Below are 23,311 nucleotides of genomic sequence, written 5' to 3' on the forward strand. Positions count from 1 at the left end.
CGCTGTAGCCCAGTAGTTGAAATGGTAACAGTTTTAACAACTACTTAACATAATTTTATTTCGATCTGATATAAAGTAGAAACCATGGTATGATGGTTGAGAATATTTGTTGATGTCTACCCCTCATACGAGGGGGTCTGCAATAATAATATAATGGTGTACTGTACACCATAAAAGGCAATTCTTACCACAAACTTTGTTGTTGGGGTATTAAAGACAACACTTGTTGTTGGCACGGGCCTTTCCTTTGGTTGGCCCGTAGACTACACTCTCTCAATGAACGGGATCATCCTCTTTTTAAATTCTGATTTCTTGTTCTATCACTATTTATGTAAATTTTTACTATATCCCTAACACAATACAATATTGAATTTTGTATTCAAAATATTGAAAAAAAAATTCGAAGAAAAAAAATTTTTAAAAGGTGAAAAAACTCTAATTACATCATCATGATAGAAAAATACCTTTCTATCTGATCTAAGCTTGTCAGGAATTTGCGTAATATTGAAAGTTCACTGAGATTGGAGGAAGCCTTTCCTATTCCATCAGTAATTAAGAAGTAAAGATATTGAATGATAGAATACAAACGTTAAAACTTTATTCTCGTTTACTATAATCCCTATTTGTGCAATGGAACTTTTTATAGAATTAGCAGAAAATAGAAAAACTATCAACACAGTCCTCTTCCGTTTTCTGTCTAAACTTTCGAGGGGGACTAAATAAAACCTAATTCGTTATAATACTTTTATCAAAGTTTATACGTTGATAAATGTTGCATTTTTAATTCTTGTTATTCTATAATGACCTTTGGTCTTTTATTAATTAAGTTTAAGGGGAAACAGGAAGATCTGCTCTTCTATTCTTTCGTAATATTTCATTAAAACTGTTATATTTACGAAAACTATCGCACAAATTTTTAATATTGGATTTATAGGGAGAGAGATTACTTTCTTCCCCATTCACAGCGGAAATTTAGTTATATATATATATATATATATATATATATATATATATATATATATATATATATATATAGAGAGAGAGAGAGAGAGAGAGAGAGAGAGAGAGAGAGAGAGAGAGAGAGAGAGAGATGGCTTTACTAATCAACCTTTCCATCTTTATCGGTAAAATAAAACCTCCAATCTTCAACGTTCTATTACGATAAACCCAAAAAGGATAATAGAAAGTAGTGGGAAATGAGACAGAATAGAACAAACGGTGTCAGACATGGCAAACCCCGGCCCTCAAACGTGAGCCTTCATAATATGAACTATACCATTGCTCTAAATGTAAACAACATGAAAATAATGAATAATATTGGGATAAAATTTGTGGGAACATCAAAATAGAAAAATGTTGATGTCCATTTATTTGTCTAATCTTATGATTTGGATTTTTGTAGAGATCAAGCATATTTCAAAAAATATCAAAAAGGAATTTTACTTCTGGAATCATGCTTCAAATTTTAAGGAGACTGACGAAACGGTCCGACACTTGGTTTCTTAAATAAATGAAGACGGCGAATGAGATTCAGTTGTTCTTAAATATGTTTGATGCAGAACTAATACCTACAGATAGAGGTCTGTAGGTCTTGGACAGATCACAACTCTTAATAATCTCACAGTGTAGTGGCCGTGACACTCAATCCTCCACAAAGAGAGACTGCGTTCGATTCATGGACGAAATGACGCGGATTGGGTTCGTTCTTTTCAATACTTTGGTGCCTCTGATGATCCAATGAAAACAGGGGGTAGTTTACCTGGTCGTTAGTCAACTGGGATAGGTTGTAGCCAGGTATAGAGGGATAGAATACCAGTAAAAGCGGTGGATTAGAGAGAGAGAGAGAGAGAGAGAGAGAGAGAGAGAGAGAGAGAGAGAGAGAGAGAGAGAGAGAGAGAATAAGTACCCAATCTTGTATTTCCTTAGTCTTCTATCAACATATTCCAGACAAAATTAATCTAATAATAGTTGTATTTATGTAACATACGGATGTACAAACACTATACTAATGTACATGAAACACAACCTCAATAAACGATTGACTTTAGGTCAAATCGAGGTACTGTACCAGCCATGCCTTGCTCAACCTCCTCTTACGTCAGACCATCAACGAAATACAGCAAATCCCCATTTTAGAATGCCAGTCAAAAGAAGTCCTTATAATCTGCAATTATCAAATAATATTCTTTATTCCTCATTCCTGAATTTCCGTGACATTTCTAATCCTTATTCATTTATGAAGTGCTTCTGGGAATTAATAGTTAGTATACGTATATATTTTGCATGCAGTTGTCTTTGACGTTATGATAATTAGACACAGAACTGCTTCGGAAATGAAGAAATATATTCCCCAACTAGTAATGAAAGAAGCAAGATCTCTCTCTCTCTCTCTCTCTCTCTCTCTCTCTCTCTCTCTCTCTCTCATGTGAACAAAAATCTATAATCTGTCTCTTAATTAGTCTGTTTTTTATGAATGCTTGAATTGCAAGAAGTGTTTCATGAAAAGACCTTCGAAGATCTTCTTTTGTCTGTTGGAGATATTTCTCTCTGAAAGAGAAATGTCATTAAACGTTCCGCCTTTGCAAATACTCATAAGTCATTGAGATAAAGAGAAAATTTCCTTCCATTTCGGAAAACGCCATGACGGTGAAAGGCCTTTTGAATATGCCAACTTTATCTAAAACTTAAACATTCCAGTAATTATTCTCTTAACTAATGTCACAGACTTTGTTATTCTAATGACTATTGTTCATTAACAGAGATTATCCTAATCAGGCAAACCTAAAAGTCTAATCCTTTTTTCATAATATTCTCAATCATGGATCTATCAATTAAGCTTAATTGTTATGAATTGCTACAAAGGTCTTTTCTCAACTTTTATTTCGGTTATTTGATTGAAGTTGATCCTCTCAATTATTACAGTATTCAACTTTTATTACAAAGGTTTGTGAAAAAAGGCGGGGAAATGTGGAAAAACTAGATAGCAATTGCTGGGAGAGAGAGAGAGAGAGAGAGAGAGAGAGAGAGAGAGAGAGAGAGAGAGAGAGAGAGAGAGAGAGAGAGAGAGATTCTTCTGCCAAAAGGCATTTCAACTTTGTAACTAAGAACATTACTACTTCCATAACACCAAAATACTTGTCATTAATGTGAATTACTTTGAGCCCTTTATTGTGAAACTTAATTCACGAGACTCTTTTAATTTCCTGTTTAATGGACGTTGTTATGGTTTATGGAATCATTTGGATCGAAGGATACAAGTTGCATGGATCTGATTGGTTCCTTCGAAAATCTTTGCTTGTGATTCTTGCTGACTAATTGTGGCTTCATGATAGAGAGAAGCAAGGAAGGAAGGAAGGAATCAAACAAGCAAGCAAGCAAGTAAGGAAGGAAAGAAGGTAGCAAGCAAGCAAACAAGCAAGCAAGAGAGGAAGAAAGCAAGGAAGGAAGGAAAGAATGAAGAAAGGAAGGAAGCAAGCAAGCAAGAAAGCAAGGAAGCGAGGGAGGAAGGAAGGGAGGGGAGAATTTTTTGGGATATACTCAGCTGTTTTATGATTGACACTCAGAATATTAGATAGAAATAATGAATCTTTGATATCGAAGTAGATTCACATTTTTTCCTTCAAGTTAAAGTAACAATTGTAAAGGTGTTTTCATTCATGAATTAGCTAAAAGATGATTATTCTTCTGTTTCATATTTCACTAGATAAGTTTTTAAAAATACATTCAAGATTTAATTCGTTCAAAAGTGATTAGAAAAATCACAAACATGTTTACATATTTTCTATAATAATTCATATTTTTTCAGTAAACTTTGATTAAAGTTTATTTCATATAACAAAATTTTTAAGTTCAGATGATAGTTTTATATAAGGTAATCATTCTAGCACAAGTTTTAAATTACTCTATTGAATTACGTTTATTTTTTATATAATTTATCAGTATATTGATATATTAAGCCTTTATTATAAAACTACAATGTATAAAGTAACTATTAGATTCAATAGTATACATATAACATATGTTACATTGCTTCTTATTTTGGGGTAAAATAGATGGTTCTTACAATCATAGATTATACATAGTAGTGAACTGAGCATTTAGAGTAAATACTCTGGATCGTAACTATATTTAACATCTCCGTTAATTTCCCCAATTCGTGAAAGAATCGAGCAATCACGATCAGAATTTTTGTTTTGTCAACCCTTCAGTTAAAAGGGTATTCAATAATATTAAGGTATTTCGATTTAATCCCGACCATGACCCTGGAACCCAAGCAACTTGATCAGCCTCTTTTTAAAATTCTGATTTCTTTTTCTATAACTATATATGTAAATTTTTACTGAATCTTCCACATAATAAAAAGATTTTCATCAAAATTTATCAAAAATAATTATAAACACAAAAAAATATGTTTTAAAACGTGAAATAGCCCAAATTTTCGAAAACACATCATTATGATGATAGAATATTTTCCATCTGATCTTACTCGTCAGGAATTTGCGTAATATCAACCGTTCACTGAGATTGGAGGAAGCCTTTCCTGCTCCATCAGTATCTAATAAGTAAAGAAACTGAAAGATAAAATACAAACGTGAAAACTTTATTTTCGTTTGACTATAATGATGATTAATTCATGCAATTTTCTATAGATTTTGCAGAAAATAGAACTTGCAATACAGTTTTCTTTCATTTCTGTTTTGACTTTCGAGGGGGACTAAATAAAACTCAATTCTATATTATCCCTTTATATAAGTTCATATGTTAATAAATATTGCATTTTTAATCCTTTTTATTCTATAATGACTTTTGATCTATTTCTAATTATGTTTAGGGGGAAACAGGAAGATCTGCTCTTCTATTCTGTTTTAAAACTATCTCAAATTTTTAATATTAGATTTAGAGGGAGAAAGAAAATACAGCAGTTGTGAAAAACTATAGTAATTTTACATTATTTTCTTTCTCATTTACAGTGGTAATTCCGTTAGAGAGAGAGAGAGAGAGAGAGAGAGAGAGAGAGAGAGAGAGAGAGAGAGAGAGAGAGAGAGAGAGAGAGAATTATGGACAGCAAATTGTTCTGTTCGCTATTTTTGTTTTTTTCCGTAGGTTATGTATGATGCTTATATAAGTACCAGCAGTATTCTTGCAACTCCAGGTAAAACCAGTTCCAAAGAAAATCCTACGGTTTGCCATGAAAAATTAAATATATACAAAAGAGTTAAGTGGCATTCGTTGGTTGTTGCAGCCAAAAATTCTTGGTAATCACATCTATAAATAAGTACAGAAACCTAAGCAATTACAAGCTTGAATAATTGAGGTAAGTAAATTACCGAGTTACTTAAACACAAATCAGTCAGTTTTAACATCCAATGTTGCATAACCGTTTGGAACAGAAAGCAATACAGCGACTCCTTTTACTAATCATTGGTATTTTGCATAGCTAAAACGCCCATACCAGAGCTCAAGAACACCTTCAGGGTAGATCTTTCTGGCTAATAATGCTTGGTTATAGATTTGCCTTTGTTCGTTAAAGGATGCCACAAATATTACGCCCTAGCACATCTCTTTGTCTATCAAATTAGGGACTTAATCATTCTCCAAAATGGCCAGTTTGCCAGTTTTCTAGTTTTATGGATGACATGACCAAATGCTCAGTAGTATCCTCTTCCTCCCTATACAAAACACAAAGGGTATCCTTATCATTTCTGTTTCTATAATTTTCGTTTAATTCTCGCACATTTAACCTAGTTTTCATAAATATTACTGTCGCATTAGTGTCAAGTTCACCTATGTAGTCTCTTCTGCCATTACTACTCAAAACCTCAGTTTGGTCATCTCTGCTTTTCTTGCTTTTATGTTTCTTCCAAATTCATTTGCCTCTTAATTTTTGTTTCTTTTTTAATTTCTTGTTTTTTATACTTTCTTACTTCTTCAATTTTAATATAATATTCATTGCATATTTCTTTAATACTTTTTCCCCATCATTCCCCATATGGTTCTCTTATTTGATCTTCCACTACTTTCTTAACTAGCCATTTGTCATCTGATGTTATGAGATAACATCGCATTTTTCATACTGTATTCTATTTTCAACTAGCCGTATTCCTATTTCTTCTATTAGCCCCCAGTATGATGTAGTAGAAACCTGTTTAAACATTCCTTTCATAATTTTGTACTGTTTACTCTCTAGTGCTTTCATTTCTTTTTTTTTATTACACCCCATGTCTAAATATTCCCAAACATTGTAGGTACTACAACTGTATCATAGATCTTTATTCTCACTAACAATGCCAAATCTCCTACTCTGTTACTGTCTCCATACTTCCCAACTTCTTGTACCATGTAGCCTATTGTCTTATTGCTTCCCTTTTGCTTATGATGAGACTTTGGTTTCCTTTATCCTAGTACCACTCTCCTGATTATTTATATTCCTTACCTGTTTCTATCCTTCGGAGTTTCTTAAAACCTCGTCCTTTGAGTTCCATGGTTGATTTGTTGTCGGTGGAAATTGGGGGAAACAAAAATCCATGAAAGGACTCATTCATATCTTATACATGCAAAACAATACATCTCTATGAAGTGCAAAGAATGTACAGATATAATTGTGTATGTTTGGTGGTACATATGTTGCGACCCATCTCAGAATCTGCACCGTGCTGGAACATTCTCATTTGGCCCTGCGCAATGTGAAGATTCCCAGATCGCGCGACCAAGTTGGAATCGTATTTTGGTTGCTGTGGAGTGAAACAGATTCACGTAAATACGCCGACTGACTCGTTTACCTTATGTGGCAATAGGAGTGTTAACAGTATTAGGTTCTATGGGGTGATCTCCTCGTCGTATATGCAGTGATCAGGCCATTATGTAAAGTCAGGTCATTATGTGTGTTTAATTTGTTTCCAAGGCGTGTTAGTTATTGTAGTATGGAATTGCCACCCCTATCTGTCACTGTGTTTAGGCCACTTAAAATGGTTGAATGTCAGCCTCTAATTCACAAACAATGGGGAGGGTGTTGTAGTTAATTAACTAATATAATTTTTTATTCATTAGAACTCCTGTTCCAGAACACAATGATATTTTTAGTTACAAATAAATTAACATATATAAAAATTAATCATTTATTTTTTTTACATCAACATATGTGAAATAAAACCAATTATTTTATTTTTACATCAACATACATGAAAAATAAGCCATTTACACAAGTTTTTTAATATAATGTACATAAACTTAACCTAACATATAACACTTAGAAGTATGAATTTATTATAAAATAATAAAGAGCCTTGGCTTACTTTCTGGGTCTATTATTAGTTCTAATAGGGAAGTTGGGAGTGATGCCTCGAATTTTGTTTTGAACCTTGTTTTTGTTGTTCTTTTGGGTAGACAGACGGAGACTGTCTCGAGACAATTGCAGTTCTTGAAAGATGGTTTTCCAGAACATTTATTAAGGTTTTACAAGAAAACATCATTTGAAAGGAGATTTATAATCTTCCAGAATCTTCCAGTATTCCAGGCAAAAAAAGGGGGCTCTGACGCGAGGAGAATGGTGATGAAAAAGATTCGTCCTGGGAAAGTCAATTGGGAGGAAAACGTGGATTTTCTTCAAAAGTGTCTCAAACAATAAAGTTGTTGAAGGATCCTTATTATGGGTTTGATGATGATGTGGTTATTCATTGGGGTCTGCAGAGGGAATCTAGAAGAGGAAGGGAAGAGCCTTTAGGGAAACAGACGTTGATCACTAAACTATGCTTCTTAAGATTAATTGATAGGAGAGAGAGAGAGAGAGAGAGAGAGAGAGAGAGAGAGAGAGAGAGAGATTCTTCTGCCAAAGGACATTGCAACTTTGTAACTAAAAATCATTACTACTTTCATAACACCTAAATACTTGTTGTCATTAATATGAATCACTCTGAGCCTTTTATTATGAAAAAGCTTAATTCATGGGACTCGATTTAATTTCCTTTTTGATGGACGTTGTGATGGTTTAGGAAACCCTTTGGATGGAAGGATGCAAGTTGCACGGATCAGACTGGTCCCTTAGAAAGTCTTCGTTTTTTACTCTTATTGAATAATCATGGTTTGATGATTAAGAGGAAGGGGAAAATGAAGCAAGCAAGCAAGCAAGCAAGGGAGTAAGGAAGGAAGGAAGGAAGGAATGAAGGAAGGAAGGGAGGAATGAAGGAAGGAAGGAAGGAAGGAATGGAAGAAGGGGAGAACATTCAGTCATAATCAACTGTTTTATGATTGACACTGGGAGTATTTAATAGAAATAATGAAAATTTGATATTTAGGTAGATTTACATTTTCCCCTCCAAGTTAAAATAACAGAGACAAAGTTTTTTGTTAGGAGCTTTTTATACTTATGTTACATCTCGTCAAACTTTCCTATTCTATATTCTTTATTCTAAGGTTTGTTTGGTCCTTGTCTCTTTGCAATCTGGAATAAAAAAAAAAAAAAATGATTTATCTGTTTGTAAACATATATTCAACCAAACTTATTCATAAGGAGATTTTTCCTTTGCAATTGTAGTTCCTTTGCAATTGCAGTGTTTTATTAGGAGTGGTGCTAAATTCGCTGATATCCAAAACCAAATTAAGGATCCATCATTGGAAATATCCTTCTTGCAGTTTTACGAAGGTTATTCCTGTTGGGGTAGACCCATCTGCTTCTTCTAGGACATATCCAGTAATATTCTGTTTGTTTGGGTTTGTTATTTCTGAGTATGTGATAAGATGACATAAGCTCTTCTGAAAGTTCATGTTATAATTGTGGAAATGTTGGAGTTCTGTTCCTAAGCAGTTTGAATGGCTCGAGAGTTAAATGATTTTCAAAAAGCTTTACTGTTAATCTTTTCTGTTTTCACGATTTACCAATGTCTATTTCAATATAGAAGACCATTCTTTTCCTAATTATATTCGGATAATTTAGTTTTGAAGTAACATTTGTGTTTGCCGACGAGAATATATTTTGATGTGATGATTCAAATTATCATCTCATCTTTTATTCGTCACTATTTCTGAAGGAAGAGACAAGGGAGTTTGTGTTATGGATGTTACTTAACGTTCAACACCTTAATGAATATCTGAAGTTTAGACATGAATAAATTCCATAAATGATTTCTAAAGAAAAACGTAAAAGTTAAATCAAATAAAGTTTTATTTGAGTGATGATATTATAAGTTCTGTTTGAAGAAAACAAATCTATGACCAATGAAATGCAAAACAAGGAAGCGAGGAAAGATAGAAGAAGTATCACATTTAAGGAATGACCAAAAGGAAAATATCTAAATGAGCAGAAGAGTCGAATAGTGTTTGTTGCAAAATAGCATTGGTGTTGCTGCAGGTGAAGAAACGACTACTACTAACTCACGAGAAGTTGCAACGATAGAAATGGAAGGATAGAAACAATTGAGGAATATAAATACTTAGGAAAATGGCTCTACTCAGAAAAGGGAAACTATAGTCGTAGCTTAAGTAAAAGAGAAATAAAAATCGAATACATGATGCAAGAAGTTAGGAAGTAATAGAGTAGGAGATTTAATGACATTGCTAGTGAGAATAAAGATCCACGAGACAGTAATAGTACCTACAATGTTTGCAGGTATTAAGACATGGGGTGTAATGAAAGAAAAAGAAATAAAAGAACTAGAGGGTGTACAGTACAAAATTATGAAATAAATGTTTTGACAGGCTAGCTACCACAACCTATTGGGGGCTAATAGCAGCAACACAAATATGGCCAGTTGAAAAATATGAAAGAGTATAAAAAGGTGATGCTTTTTCATAACATCGGGTGATAAATGGCTACTAAAGGAGATAGTGGAAAAGAAAATAAAAGAACCATATGGAGAATGTTGGGGAAAAAGATCATAGAAATATGCCAAAAATATGATATTTAAATTGAAGAAGTAAGAGAGTATAGAACTCAAGAAATAATAAAAAAAATGGAAATAGCAAACAAAATGGAAAATAAAGGTAAAAGAAAAATATAAGAAAATAAAGCAGAAATGACCAAAATGAGGTTTCTGAATAGTAATGGCAGAAGAAATTACATAAAAGAACTTACCACTAAGGAAGCAGGAATAGCTATGAAAACAAGGTTAAATATGCTAGAATTAATTTATAGAAACAGGAATGATCAGGATAGACTTTGTGTGTTGTGTAGGGAGGCAGAGGATCCTACTGAAAATATTTCTAACTGTAACGAATTAAGAAAATTTATAAATAATAACATAGAAATCGAGATTTTGGTAACCTCAACTAAAGAGGTCGCTCGGTGTATTGGAAAGGTCCTGGAAGTTTGAAGTAAAAAAAATGCAAGCTGTGCTGTCTGTGTAGGAGGTGAGTAATGTTGATGAAATTTCTGCAGATTGCAGCATTTTGCACCTACTACGCTTTATATAGTTTTGTGCCCAAAATCACAGTGTGATGGAGATAGCAATGTGGAACCTGGAATCAGACACGTTTCCAAAGATAATTAAGATTTGCGATTTTCTTTACCAAAAAAAGGAAAAATTTCAATTATTTTTGTAATCTAGCTTAAATACATTTTATATGTTGAAAATTTAAAATCTAAATGATAGTTATATATTAGACAAGCATGCTAGCATGAGTTTTTAACGACTCTATTGAAATAAATTTATTTTTTATATAATTCTCATAGTATATTGATATCGACTTGAAGCTGATTGAGATAATATACTTATTATTTTAAAATATGTATTTTTGACCAAAAATGTACAAATATTTGCAATACATCAAAGGCATTATCTCCATTCTTTACAGAAGTTGACAAATACTCTTTATTTTATTGTTATTGTTTATAGTTATTTTAAATCTCCATAGCTTTCTCAAAGTCGTTATTTTCACTTGAGAATTTGGCGCTAAATTCAAACTCTAACAAAAGATCTTAACTATTCCAAATTATGAAAAAAATATCTAGGTTTATTATCCACTTTTCTTTATCAAACTTAAACATTGATAAAATCTGAAATCTATGTTTTATCCAAATATTTCTTTTATTTTTTTTTACCATGTGTTCTTGCTAAATAGTCAGCTGGTTTTGATTTTACAAACTGACATTTATAATGTACCTTTAAATTATTGTGTTTTAAAAGTAAAGGGAGAATTATTGGCTTATAAAATATATAATACGAAATTTCAAGATACATTTACGACATATCCTCTAAAATAAACATTTATTAGGGATAATTCTAAAGCCTATACAATAAGTATATTACAAGCAATGTAACGTTGGCACTTTTAGTTGTTTTAACTGTCAATAAGTGTCCATAGCATCACCGTGTCCATGGATATTTTTCCTGTTCCTAGAGTAAAGAATATATATAAAAATATAGCTTATTAATTTAAATATATCAGAGATATGTTAAAATTTGATATTAATAGTATTTAAGAGTTTTATTCAATGTTTACAGTATATGTGGTTTTGATTGTATTTTGTCTTTAGGCTTGTTGACAGCTTGTATAGGTCTCTTTGTCATGACGTCTGCTTCTAGGGAATTCTCCCCAAATTCGGAAAATCTGGTATAATCAGGGACGAGTGTTGTTTAAAAATTATGCTGCATTAACCGAAATGTTAGTGTTTATTGTTACAAAAAAATCTATGAAATCAATTGAATTGTATATTGTAACTATAAGATACAATAGCATAAATGAAACGTATTTTACATTGCGCTGAAGACTGTTAGGGGGAAATTTGTTTCTTATTTTGGGGAAAATTTGACGGTTCTTTCACAAATTGTCAGTTTGTTTAGGGAGTCTTCTAGGGATTAATTCCGACTTCATTCTTCTCTGTATAACCATAACAATAAGACAGGTTATGACGTCTTTCTCAAATTACCTGCCAATTAATTTCGTTGATTCTTCGTTACTTCATCCTTTATTGTGCACAAAAGTAAGTTTATATTGCCAATGAATCTCTTCAGTGTTGATTATAGTTACGTAATTACAAAGGTACGAGTTCATTTTATGACAGGACCGACTGAAGCCCTAATGGTGACCCTAAGCAACATTGGATTGATGGCGTCCATTGGTCCACAACAGCATCTGTGCTTAATAATTACTTTTTCTTGATCATTTCATGCAATGTAAAGGCATAACTAACAGAGTGGTGGTTGAAAATTCACGAAATGGTCCAAATTCAATTTTCACTTATTAAATTTCAATTGTATTTTTTTTGTGCCACATTGTTTTTCTTTTAGTTTAGTATAATATTAATTATGACATTAGAAATTGCAAAATCTTAGGTCCTCTCTAAATACAGTGTTTTCAACCCCATGACCTACTGTAGGCAGCCACTGTAATGTGGATACAGACTTTATTAATGAAAATTATATATATATATATATATATATATATATATATATATATATATATATATATATATATATATATATTATTTAAAATTGGATTTTATTATAGTTACGGACAGAGAGAGAGAGCTTTTTCACTGACAGGTGTTTCCAATAGATGTAGCCCATTTTCATTGAAAATGCCCCTTATTTTCACTGCAAACATAAACTCGATTACCTAAGAAACAATAAACAATGGGTTAGTGTGCACAGCTCAGCATGTACCGCTTTAGTTTGCGGGAACTTGGTGTTTTTCTTCTTCTGCGAGCGCATGGCGGAGCAAAATACATTAGACTTCTAAAAAAGAGAAATATCCTTGTTCTTTGACGGTCCAACATGTTTCGGGGTATATTTGCTGTTGAAATAAAGTTAAAATTCCGTGAAAACTCATTATTTACTTCAGACAAAACTTTTCTGTTCAAAATGTTGTTCTGTCTGTAATTATAATTTTACAAAATTCTGTAAATTGTACAATATTTTTAAAAATAGAACTTTATATGGGGTGTGTGTTTGATATGGGCCACCTGTATGTAAGTAGGTAAGGACACAGCTTGTCTGTTAGGTTAGAGAGGGCTTGTTGGTGTCCATATTTAATGCTTGGTGGAGTAACTGGTGCTGATATACAAAGGCTCCCCTTTATATTATTTTAGTTGCTTCTGCTTTGATAACCTAAATTGAGCAAAACTAGAATATGAGACTTATTGTTCAAACAATACACGACCCTAATGTTTTATTATTAGTTTCCACGCCAGTTTTGAGTTGGACGCTGATAGCTGCTGTTCTGTTCGGTCGACCATACACCTATTTTTAAATGGCCGAATTACTTGCATTTAAAAAGCCTCGGTCATTCCCCCAAAACCTTGAAATTTCCAATACAGAAAAAAAAAAAATCCAATCAAAATCAGCAGGTTAGATTCCTCCCTCCATTCTCGCACTCCACTTCACTTTAGGGACTTCCTGAAATTTACTGGTTGATTTCAACATGTTTAATGGCTAACATTTCTATAACCTATTTTCTTTGTATCATAACTGCAAAATACTCAGGCGTCCATCATGTCAAATTGCAAGCGAAACCATGTCAGATCAGCTACCAATTTTAAAAGTGTTTTGAATGTTTTTGATGGCAACAACTAGCTGAAACCGACGGTCTTTAATTATGGTAGTTGACTCTCCACAACTCAAAAACTTTTAAGATTAAAAACAGATAATATATTTGTATCATCTTAGATGATAAGTAGCAGTAGAGTTATTTTGGGGTTTGAAATACATCTAGGGCTACTGAAAAATATTATCTAAAAGTAGGTTACATAAGCTATTTGACTGTGTTCAGTGTGTTTAATATACCATTATCAAAGTTAAGAGAAAACAGCTATCCAAAAGTGACTTTTTAGAAATGCACCCAAATTTGAGGTTAGGTTAGGCTTAGATTAACTTAGATTCTTGTCTGTCAACAGTTGATGCAAGATAGGTTACCTTAATTCGAAAAATAATTTTCCCTAAATACAATTTGGATCAACGTCTTGTCAACATACTTGCATTGACGTTTTTGCAGTGTAAACAAAATAGCAATGCAGTTAGAGAAAAACTGAAAATTGCATCAGTAGGATATATGGTCCATACAGTTGCATGAACGACGGATCTTCGGCATGTTATTTTATAAGTGTCTTGTCTTAGGGAGGTTTTACTATCTGTAGTAATATTGTTCTATTACTCAAAAGTGGCACAGACACTTGAATTATTTTAACCAATTGCTAATCACCTACAAGAATAACTATAAATGGTCATGCAAACCAATTTTTATCCTGGTGTTTCTTTTACTTTTTATTCTCCAGAGGAATAAATCCTTTTCCGAGACATGACGGGAAGTCTTTGTTGAAGTAATCTTAACCACGCATTGATCAAAAAGATTTGCAGCTTTCTCAGGAGAGACAGTACAAGAATAACGGCCAAACTACAGTGGTGGATCGTGAGTAAATCTTATTGAAAATATTTGGGGAATATATAGTACATTTCTTCCTAAATATATTGGATAATTGGATAATATTGTACTCCTTTTGCCGTTTTAGAAATTTCGCTTCTTTATTTTCTATTACTTGAATAGTATTTTGCTGAGTACTTGGGGGGGGGGGGAGCACTGATGGCATTGGGACCCCAAGCAGCCACTTAGTTTACCTATGCCTTGATCCATTCCTGGATCAGGATACATTATCAATCAGGTTATATATATTTGATGCGGAATAGACAATATTGGTAGCAATAGTTTGCCAGCTGACTAACTTCACAAATTCATTTGCTCCTATATGAATACAAACCTTCGTTCTTTATTAGTGTGTTCTATCAGCATGGCTGGAGTTTTGACTGTTAAAATTTATAATGAGGTGTCAGTAATTATTGGCTGGTGGCCTGGAACCCCCTCGTACAGTGTTGCTCACCCCATCACTGAGGATGAAGGAAGACAGTGAGATTACGAGCTACTTTGCTTGTACCCATGAGTGGGTTGCTATGTGCTCGACTGCTCCTAAGAGAGCACCACCTCTTCTGTTCACGATTATATTCTCTTACACTAGTGCAATCTCACTTGTCAGCAATCCTGACCCTTCTGTTCACTATTGCACGCTCTTACTTGAGTGCCACCACATCTGATCACACCCAGCAATGGGAGCGCCTCCTCTCATGCTTGCAATGGATCACTCACTATCTCAGCTGTTTTTCGAGAACACTCCCCTTCCTGAGCTCCACTTCTCATTCATGAAACTTATAGCATTCACATGCTCGCTCGCTACTATCTATTCATGCACAAGTGCGCTCACCTGTTGGCATGCGATCTACTTTTCCCACGCAACCTTCAAGAATGCTTCGTTCATCTGAAAAGAGCTCACATTTGCATTCTAGTAAGGCAAGAAACTTTATAAATCCTTGTTCCCAATGAATTTCGCGAGGCTAGAGATTTCTTAACGATAACATTTCTTCCCTGAAGTTACACATTGGTATGTGATACAACTACTTACACGCCGGCTACCTTTCCTCTCCTACTAGAATGAACATACACACTACCGGTAGGATTAAGGGCTTTGTCCTTCTCATCCTTTCATGCACATGTACCCTTTAGCTTTTAGGAGAATGAAGGGAAAAGATGCGTACCAAAAGTCGTTTCTTTTGGGAACACATTACACCATGTTTGTCAACTGTTGATCTCAACCAAATGCTACTGTATATTCTTTGGTGACTTGCATGCTCTTCCATTATACAATACAATATAAGAGGGACCTAGGATCCTTCTTATCACTTGTAGAGGACTTGCATGCTCTTCCATTATACAATACAATAGAAAAGGGACCTAGGACCCTTCTCATCGCATGTAAATCCTACGAGAGCTTACTGGCATGAACCTGAGGTTTCCTTGTGCCCTGCAGTTTTGTGATTTGAACTTAGGGAATATTCGGATTATTTGCTCTCTGCAAGACATGTTGCTTGCCTCGCCCTTGCTCTTCAAGATTGGTATTTTCCCTTAGGATTAGCTGTTTGTTGCAATTGTAAAACTTATGTGATTAGGAACGCCACAATCATCTACCATAATTGAAAACTCTACTTGTCTCATAACTGAAATACAAGCGTCCGCTATGTATTTAGTGGTATTACTTTCGGCGTTGCTGAAATGACGAGCCATTAGAATTTAACGACGGCTAACTACCCATACCGCAAGTTAGCGGGGGTGGGGGTAGCTTTCTATCGCTCACTTTACCTCTGACTCGGATGGTGTACGGTCGTTGCCGTTCCTCATCCTTCACCGTTATTATTGGACTGCCATTAATTCTTTGTGTTTTGTCTTTGTGTTAGTGTGTGTGTGTGTGTGTTGCCCTCTGTGACCATGAGAACCTGACCTGGACTCGATGGCCGGCCCTGTGGAACCTATATGTCAGCCGTGGAGACCGATCGCCACACCCTTTGTCCCGCTTGCAGAGGTCAACTGTGTGATAATAACCTGTGTAGTGAGTGTCAGGAGTGGTCTGCCTCCCAGTGGGGGAGGTTTGGGCAATGACGGAAGCAGAAGTCTAAGCGCGATATTTCTCTTACGAAGGTTCCTTCGAAGGGGGAAAACCCCAAGGCCTCTTCTTCCGCCTCCCAACCTTCTCTAAAGCTCCTACTTGTTCGGCCTCTTCCGAGAGACTGTCGAGTAGTAGCGTAGACCCTTTTAATTGCGGCCAAGCCCAGTCCTCAAGAAATGGTGTTGCTTCCCCTAGCAAAGCTGCTCCACCACTCCCCCTGGGTGAGGCCCTGTCTGCGTATTCTGTTCTACAGATATGATCATCTTTGGGGCTTCTGGGTCTGCCCTCCAAGGACTCCTTGCTACAGCTCATCCTCCAGGGTGCAAGTGTGCAGCCATTGTCGTCGACTTTGGAGGTAGATCTTCTTGCGCTCGTCGACGTCATTGTGTCAGGAGTGTCTTCTGTGGTTTCTGCCGACACCCCTGCTCCTCCAAACTCTCCAGCTGTTGCTGTCAACTTGATATCTCTAGTTCCAAATCATCCTTCGAGGGGAAACTTAGTCCTACGTGTTTCCTGCGAGTTTTTCTCTTCCCCGGGGAGTTCTCTCATAGAGACTCCTTTTCAGAGGTCTGCTGCTGCTTATGGTCAGCTTGCTTATCCAACAGCCTCTAGAGGGCATCTCCTTTGCAGAGCTTGCCCTCGACTCCGCCTTAGAGGTCGTCCTTCACCACCGGTTAAAGGGTACCTCTTCGGCACTTCATCTTCGCCATCGCAGCTGTTCCCCGGAGAGGAGTCTCCGCTTTAGTCGTCTCCTAGCCCTCAACGTTCGCCCGTTCCTGGACCTTCCGACAATGCTATTGCTAGTCCTTGGACTTCGGTCCTCGACTCTTCTGTAGATCATTTGGGATCTCCATTGGTGGATGTTCGCCATTCCAAAGGGCACATCCCTGTTCCTGTGCATCCTACCAGCCAACCTGCCGACCTACCATCACTGTTCCTGTCTCCGGTACAGCCTCCTGAGGCCTAACCTAAGCATGCAGCTGTGCGCCAATGCTCTTCAGCTCACCAGCGCCCTGCAGTGCACCAGCACTCACCAACATCTTGTCAGCGCAAGTGTGCTCTGTCATGCCTTACAGAGCGCCCTGCTTTTCAGCTCGTCAGCGCCCTTAAGACAAACAGCCTTTATCTGATCGCCCTCAGCACCTTTCAGCGCAACTTCGATAAAGAGAGCAACATTTGCCAGCTCGGCAGCGCTCACCAGCCAACCTACGATCGCCGGCGCAGCAGAGCTTGCCGAAACCTCAGCGAGCGCACAACTTCGGTCTCCGGCTCTCTTATATGACATCTAGAATGCTCTCCTGTGTGCCAGCGATCTCCAGCGCGCCAGCAATCCCGCTCGCACGCCAGCACTCGCCCGCATGCCAGCACTCTCCACTGCCAAAGCTTACAGCTGCTCTCCAGCAACCTCCAGCACAGCGTCATACTACGCTCCCGCGCTCTTGTTCAGTCGGTGGGGACTGCACAACACCGTGCCCACAGTCTTTCTATGCGCCCGCGCTCTCCTACACTTTCTAAAGAAGCTGCTCAGCACTTTACTGCATGCTAACGCTCTCTGGTACACCAACGCTCTCTGTTGCACTTACACTCACCAATGCACCAGAGCTTGCCAATGCGCCAGCGCTCACCTGCGCATTCGTGCATTGGCTAGCAATAGGAACATCACATTGACAGGTCACCATCGCCTCGTTGCCCTCCCCGCAAACGCCTTTTAGCGCGTCGGCCGGGGAAAGGGGAACGGGCCTCTACAAAAGGGTTCAGGATTCTGAAACTGCTTCCTCTAAAGCTTCTTCAGAGACTCGTTGTAGGGAACCTTCGGTCTATTTCCTCTTAAGGGATCTGTCTGACAGTGCGTCAGTCAGTCAACAGCCATAGTTCAGTGCTGGGGTCAGGGCGGTGGTACACGCCTTTAATCCAGCTCTGTCTGGCCGCTCTTTGGAGCATCCTACAGTTACAGCAGACCCTCTGCAAGGAACCATGACTTCTTCTCCGCTGAAGAGGAAAAGAGGAGTCTCAGATTCAGCCACTTCCTCGAGGGTAAAGCTGACTGCGGTTAGACCGTCAAGGCCAGCTCCTCCTGCATCTTCCTCTAGATAGTGTCCTACCTTATCAGACTAGGGAGTTGCGTGAAGAAAGGCCCTCCTCCCTTCCACCTTCGGATGAAGCCTCCCTCACTCGGAGAGTTTCCAACCACCAACGGAAATCAGGAGGGACACGTCTTCTCGGCCTTCGATGCTGGAGTTCTACGTTCTTCCTCAGAAGGAGTCCAAGGACTCCAAGACTCTTCCAAAGTCCTCATCTAGGACTTCTAATTCTGCAGAAACCGCCGATCGCTCGAGTGATATCCGTGACCCACCCAAAGAAGAGCTCTTGGGGATGGAAGAGGGAGACTTCGCTGCAAATCCAGTCCAACATTGGAGAGCAAAAATAGTCATAAAATGCATGCTGGTAGGTTCTGACTCTCATAAGGGTTCTCGATAGGTTTCCCGACCCAGAGATACCCCCACGGGAAGGCAAGACATGGTCTTATACCATTTTTTTGGCACCTAGAAACCCTCAAAGACCAGTGCAGTCTGGCCCTGGTCTTAAGGGCTGAAGGGTGCCAGGGCTAAGATTGCCCTAAAAAACTTTGAACATGCCTCCTCCCAACGTTCAGTCTCTACCAATAAGCTTCTCCCACCTCCTCATGTCAAACAGAGGTATTTTGAGATTCTGGAGGAGCCTAGTCCAGCTCTACATCTCCATCACTCCTTGGAAGAGCTCACCAAGGGTCTCTCTGGAAAGACTCCAATCGACAGGTCTCTTTCTAGGCAACCGAGATCCTTAACCAGGAAAAGGTTACTAAGTACAACATGCAAGTTATTTCGTGGCTTGATGTCTGGTTAGGGACCTTGGGAATCCAGGTACAAACTGAAGATTTCTCCAAGGAACGTACCAGGAAAGCAATGGAGGATTTCCTGCTCTCGGGCATTTGCACGTTCGAGTTTCTCGCCCACAATTTTCAAACATTTGAGCTAATACTATCCTGAAACGTCGGGACGCGGTGTCTGAGAGGTTCCACCAACAAGTCCCAAATGACGAGATCACTAGGCTCAGATATTCCTTACTAGAGGGACCCTATCTGTTTGAGCCTAAGGACATGGAACATGCTGCTGAGAGATGGAGGAAGTCCCATCAGGACTCCCTCCTCCATAGGGCTTTGACTTCCAAGCCCTATAAACCACCATATCCTTAGCAGTCCCGTCCAGCTAAGACCAGAACGAACAAGACAGCAACAAAGACTATTGTGTCAAAAAAGCCCTTTCCTGCCAAGGAGAGGAAAAGCACCAAGTTCTCCAGGGGAGGAAAATATCCTAGAGGGAACGGCCGAGCCTGCAAACGCTAGGATAGGCACTACCCCTGCTTGTCCACCAGTAAGGGGATGCCTAAAAAGTTGCTAGGACTGGTGGAAGCAACTTGGGGCTGAACCCTGGACAATCTCTGTGATTCGTCTAAGGTATTGCGTCGCACTCATAACATCTCTTTCCCCTGACCTGGAATCCAGTGTCAATAGACTCCTTTGCCATGGGATCAACAAAGGGGCTGGTCCATCCGGCAGAAGTCCAGGACCCTGTTGAAGAAGCGAGGTCCTCAATGAGACCCCAGGCTTCTTTAGTAAACTTTTTTTGTGATAAAGGCGTCTGGGTGTTGGAGACCAGACATTGACCTCTCAGCTCTGAACAATTTTTCAAGCAAACCCCGTTCAGCATGGAGATGGCAGACACGGTAAGACTAGTGTTTAGATCACAGGACTTCATGTGCATACTGGACATGAAGGACGCGTACTTCCTGATCCCAATCCATCCGTCTTTAAGGAAGTACTTAGGATTCAGCTTAGACAACAGGGAATACCAGTTCAAGGTACTGTACTGTGCTTTGGTCTCTCCACAGCACCTCAAGTGTTCTCCAGATTGTTTGCCCTAGTGTCATCTTGGGGACACAGGATTGGCATCCATCTTCTTCGTTATGTGGACTACTGTCTAATCCTAGCAGACTTGGTGTCAACCCTTCTTCAACATCAAGACAAAATTCTGAGGCTTTGCAAGTATCTGGGGATCATGGTAAACCTAGAGAAGTCCTCCCTGCTTCCTACGCAGAGACTGGTATACCTAGGCATGATAAAAGAAACCAATCTACACAAAGCCTTTCCATCTGACGACAGAAGAGCGAAGCTCAGAAAGGTCACTAGACCCTTTCTCAGATGAGAAGACCTTCCAGCCCAGACGTGGTTACATCTCCTCAGTCACCTTCCATCACTGGCCTGTCTAGTTCCCAAGGGTCACTTAAGGATAAGATCTCTCTAGTGGTGACTCAAGTCCCGGTGGAATCTGGCTGTCTATTCCCCGGACATTCAGATCCCCATGGGATCAGCGGAACAGACAGATCTTGAATGGTGGGTGGCTGACGAGAATCTATGAAAAGGAGTGGATCTTCCGCTCCTCCCCCACGACTCAGGCCTCTGGTTGGTGTCAGAAGAGTACAGTTAGAATCAAAAGAACGCCGACACGTAGGGGAAATCTTTCATCAGATGTCAGTAGTGTTCCCATGATAAAACAGACAAGGAGTTGCCGTTCTTACAACTTCTACGAAATGGGTGGAGCCTTCTCCAACCTTAGCGAATCAATAACAGTAAAGGCTGTCCTTGATAGCAAAAGCATACAAAAGTTACAAATCGAGTTGCCATAATTTATTCTGTGTTATCATTTGACTTCTCGAATATCCACTACAAATACTGAATACACAAATATGCACATACTCATATATATATATATATATATATATATATATATATATATATATATATATATATATATATATATATATATATATATATATATATATATATATATATATTATCATTAACCCATAAAATCATGTAAAAAACCTTTGAGTGTCGTACCTAAACAATGCCTTCCGTTAACAGCTGCATTAGATTATTTGGACATTAGTCTTCTACAAGTTACTGATGAAAGAAAAAGTAGTTTCAGTTATGATTCAGTGTTATGAAATATTGATAAAAACGCCATACATGAGTATACACACTTATAGGACATTCAGAGAGAGAGAGAGAGAGAGAGAGAGAGAGAGAGAGATAGATAGAGAGAGAGAGAGAGAGAGAGAGAGAGATCAAATTTTTTGAGCTTACTCTAGTTAATGAAGTAATCTACCACCAGATAAACTCCTTTGTTGACATTTATGCATATCAAAATTTTGAATATCATTATTATGCAATGTTTTCAATAGAAATGATTGCATTATGCTCCCAAAAGCTCGTTGTTACTTTTCAGATGCTAGATTAACTGCTTATAACTTTTTTTCAGGTTTTTAGATATTCATAGATTGCAACATTTCGTAATACGGAAGGATACTTTACTGTAAAACATTTCCCTAGTTATTCAGATTCAAGGGAAGCGCCATGTCAGTCTTTATACCCTAAGCCACTTGCCCTTGATTCATGATTTTTTTTCTTCTATTATTATATACATTCCCTTTCGTTGAGCATTGCCATCTCACCGGCTGTAATCTTGGCCTAGTTTAGTTAGCATTTACATTTTAATTGAAATTTAGACATACAGTAAAATATTTGCTATATTGCTAGTTCAATCTTTATCGTAAGAGTTTTATTGGCTTGATAATTATCAAGGCCGTATATAAAAATTATTACAGGATATAGATAACGATATTATTTTGTGAGATTCAAATGCCTATCCAAATAATGGGTGATTTGGGGGGAAAAATTGCTATAATTGGTGGGTCGTCTTTTGGGTTTTAGGGGGATTTGCTTCCTTTGTGTGGTTTGATATAGTTTCATTATTATATTTTGTGGTCTTCTATATACCTTAAATTCTCTGAAGGAAAATTTACCCCCTTGCTTCAAAATCAACCAAGATATTTTAGTTAACTGGAATAAGGATAAAGGAAGACGATATATACAGTATAAAAAAAATGTGAGTGACAACACTTATTCATGGAAGCATGCTTCACAATGCAAGTTTTTTTTTTTTTAGTGTGATGGAGATTGTAAAAACGAAGATAGAGGAAAATGAAATACAGAGCAACAAATGCCTTATTTCGGAATCCAGCTAATGAATATCTTGTCTTGGCTTCACACAAATATCAAATAGTTCCAGGCTGGAATGGTAAAGTGAAGGTGATTCATGCCTCCGCTTTGGAGAGATTTCTTTTCTGGAGGGACAGTGACAAGCTAAGAACCAAAATTGAGGGTCCAAGTCAAGTACTGAAGCACATAATAAAAAGGAACACAAATGTTAAATAATGAAACAGAGGAACACAAATGTTAAGGAATAAAAACCTAAAGAATGATTGAAAGGAGCACAAATGTTAAGGAATAAAGACCTAACACTACATGTCAGGGGATAGAGGAAGAAGCTCAGAAGATGAAATATTAAGAGTGAAAGAAAATATTCAGGGATCCAAGGTCATCGCTCCTCAGCTGTATGATTTAGTGAATAAAAGGACAATAAAACGGATTTTGAAGCGAAGCGAAAAATCTATTTTTGGGTGAGGTAGCCATGTCGTCCTGATGGAAGTTCCTTCATTAGTAGCTTCCTAGGTTATATTTGACTGCAGTGATATATCCCAGAGAATTTACCAAAGGTATCCAGAATTTTAACTCCTGGAGGGAATATCCCTTAAAATTGGATATCGCGTAATCAGAGGACATATTCTTGACACGTCTCAGAGCCATATACACCCCTAATAGCGTTTCCGCTTCGAGAGGGAAAAAGTGGCAAGAATATAGGAGAGTTGTTAAAGAGACAACGCTCTCGACACTCCTACTATACTGTAAATAGTGCGCCGAATCGCCACCGCGAGGCGTCACCAAGCCATTCTTTG

This window comes from Palaemon carinicauda, chromosome 25 (genome assembly GCF_036898095.1).
Source record: "Palaemon carinicauda isolate YSFRI2023 chromosome 25, ASM3689809v2, whole genome shotgun sequence".
Lineage (NCBI taxonomy): Eukaryota > Metazoa > Arthropoda > Malacostraca > Decapoda > Palaemonidae > Palaemon > Palaemon carinicauda.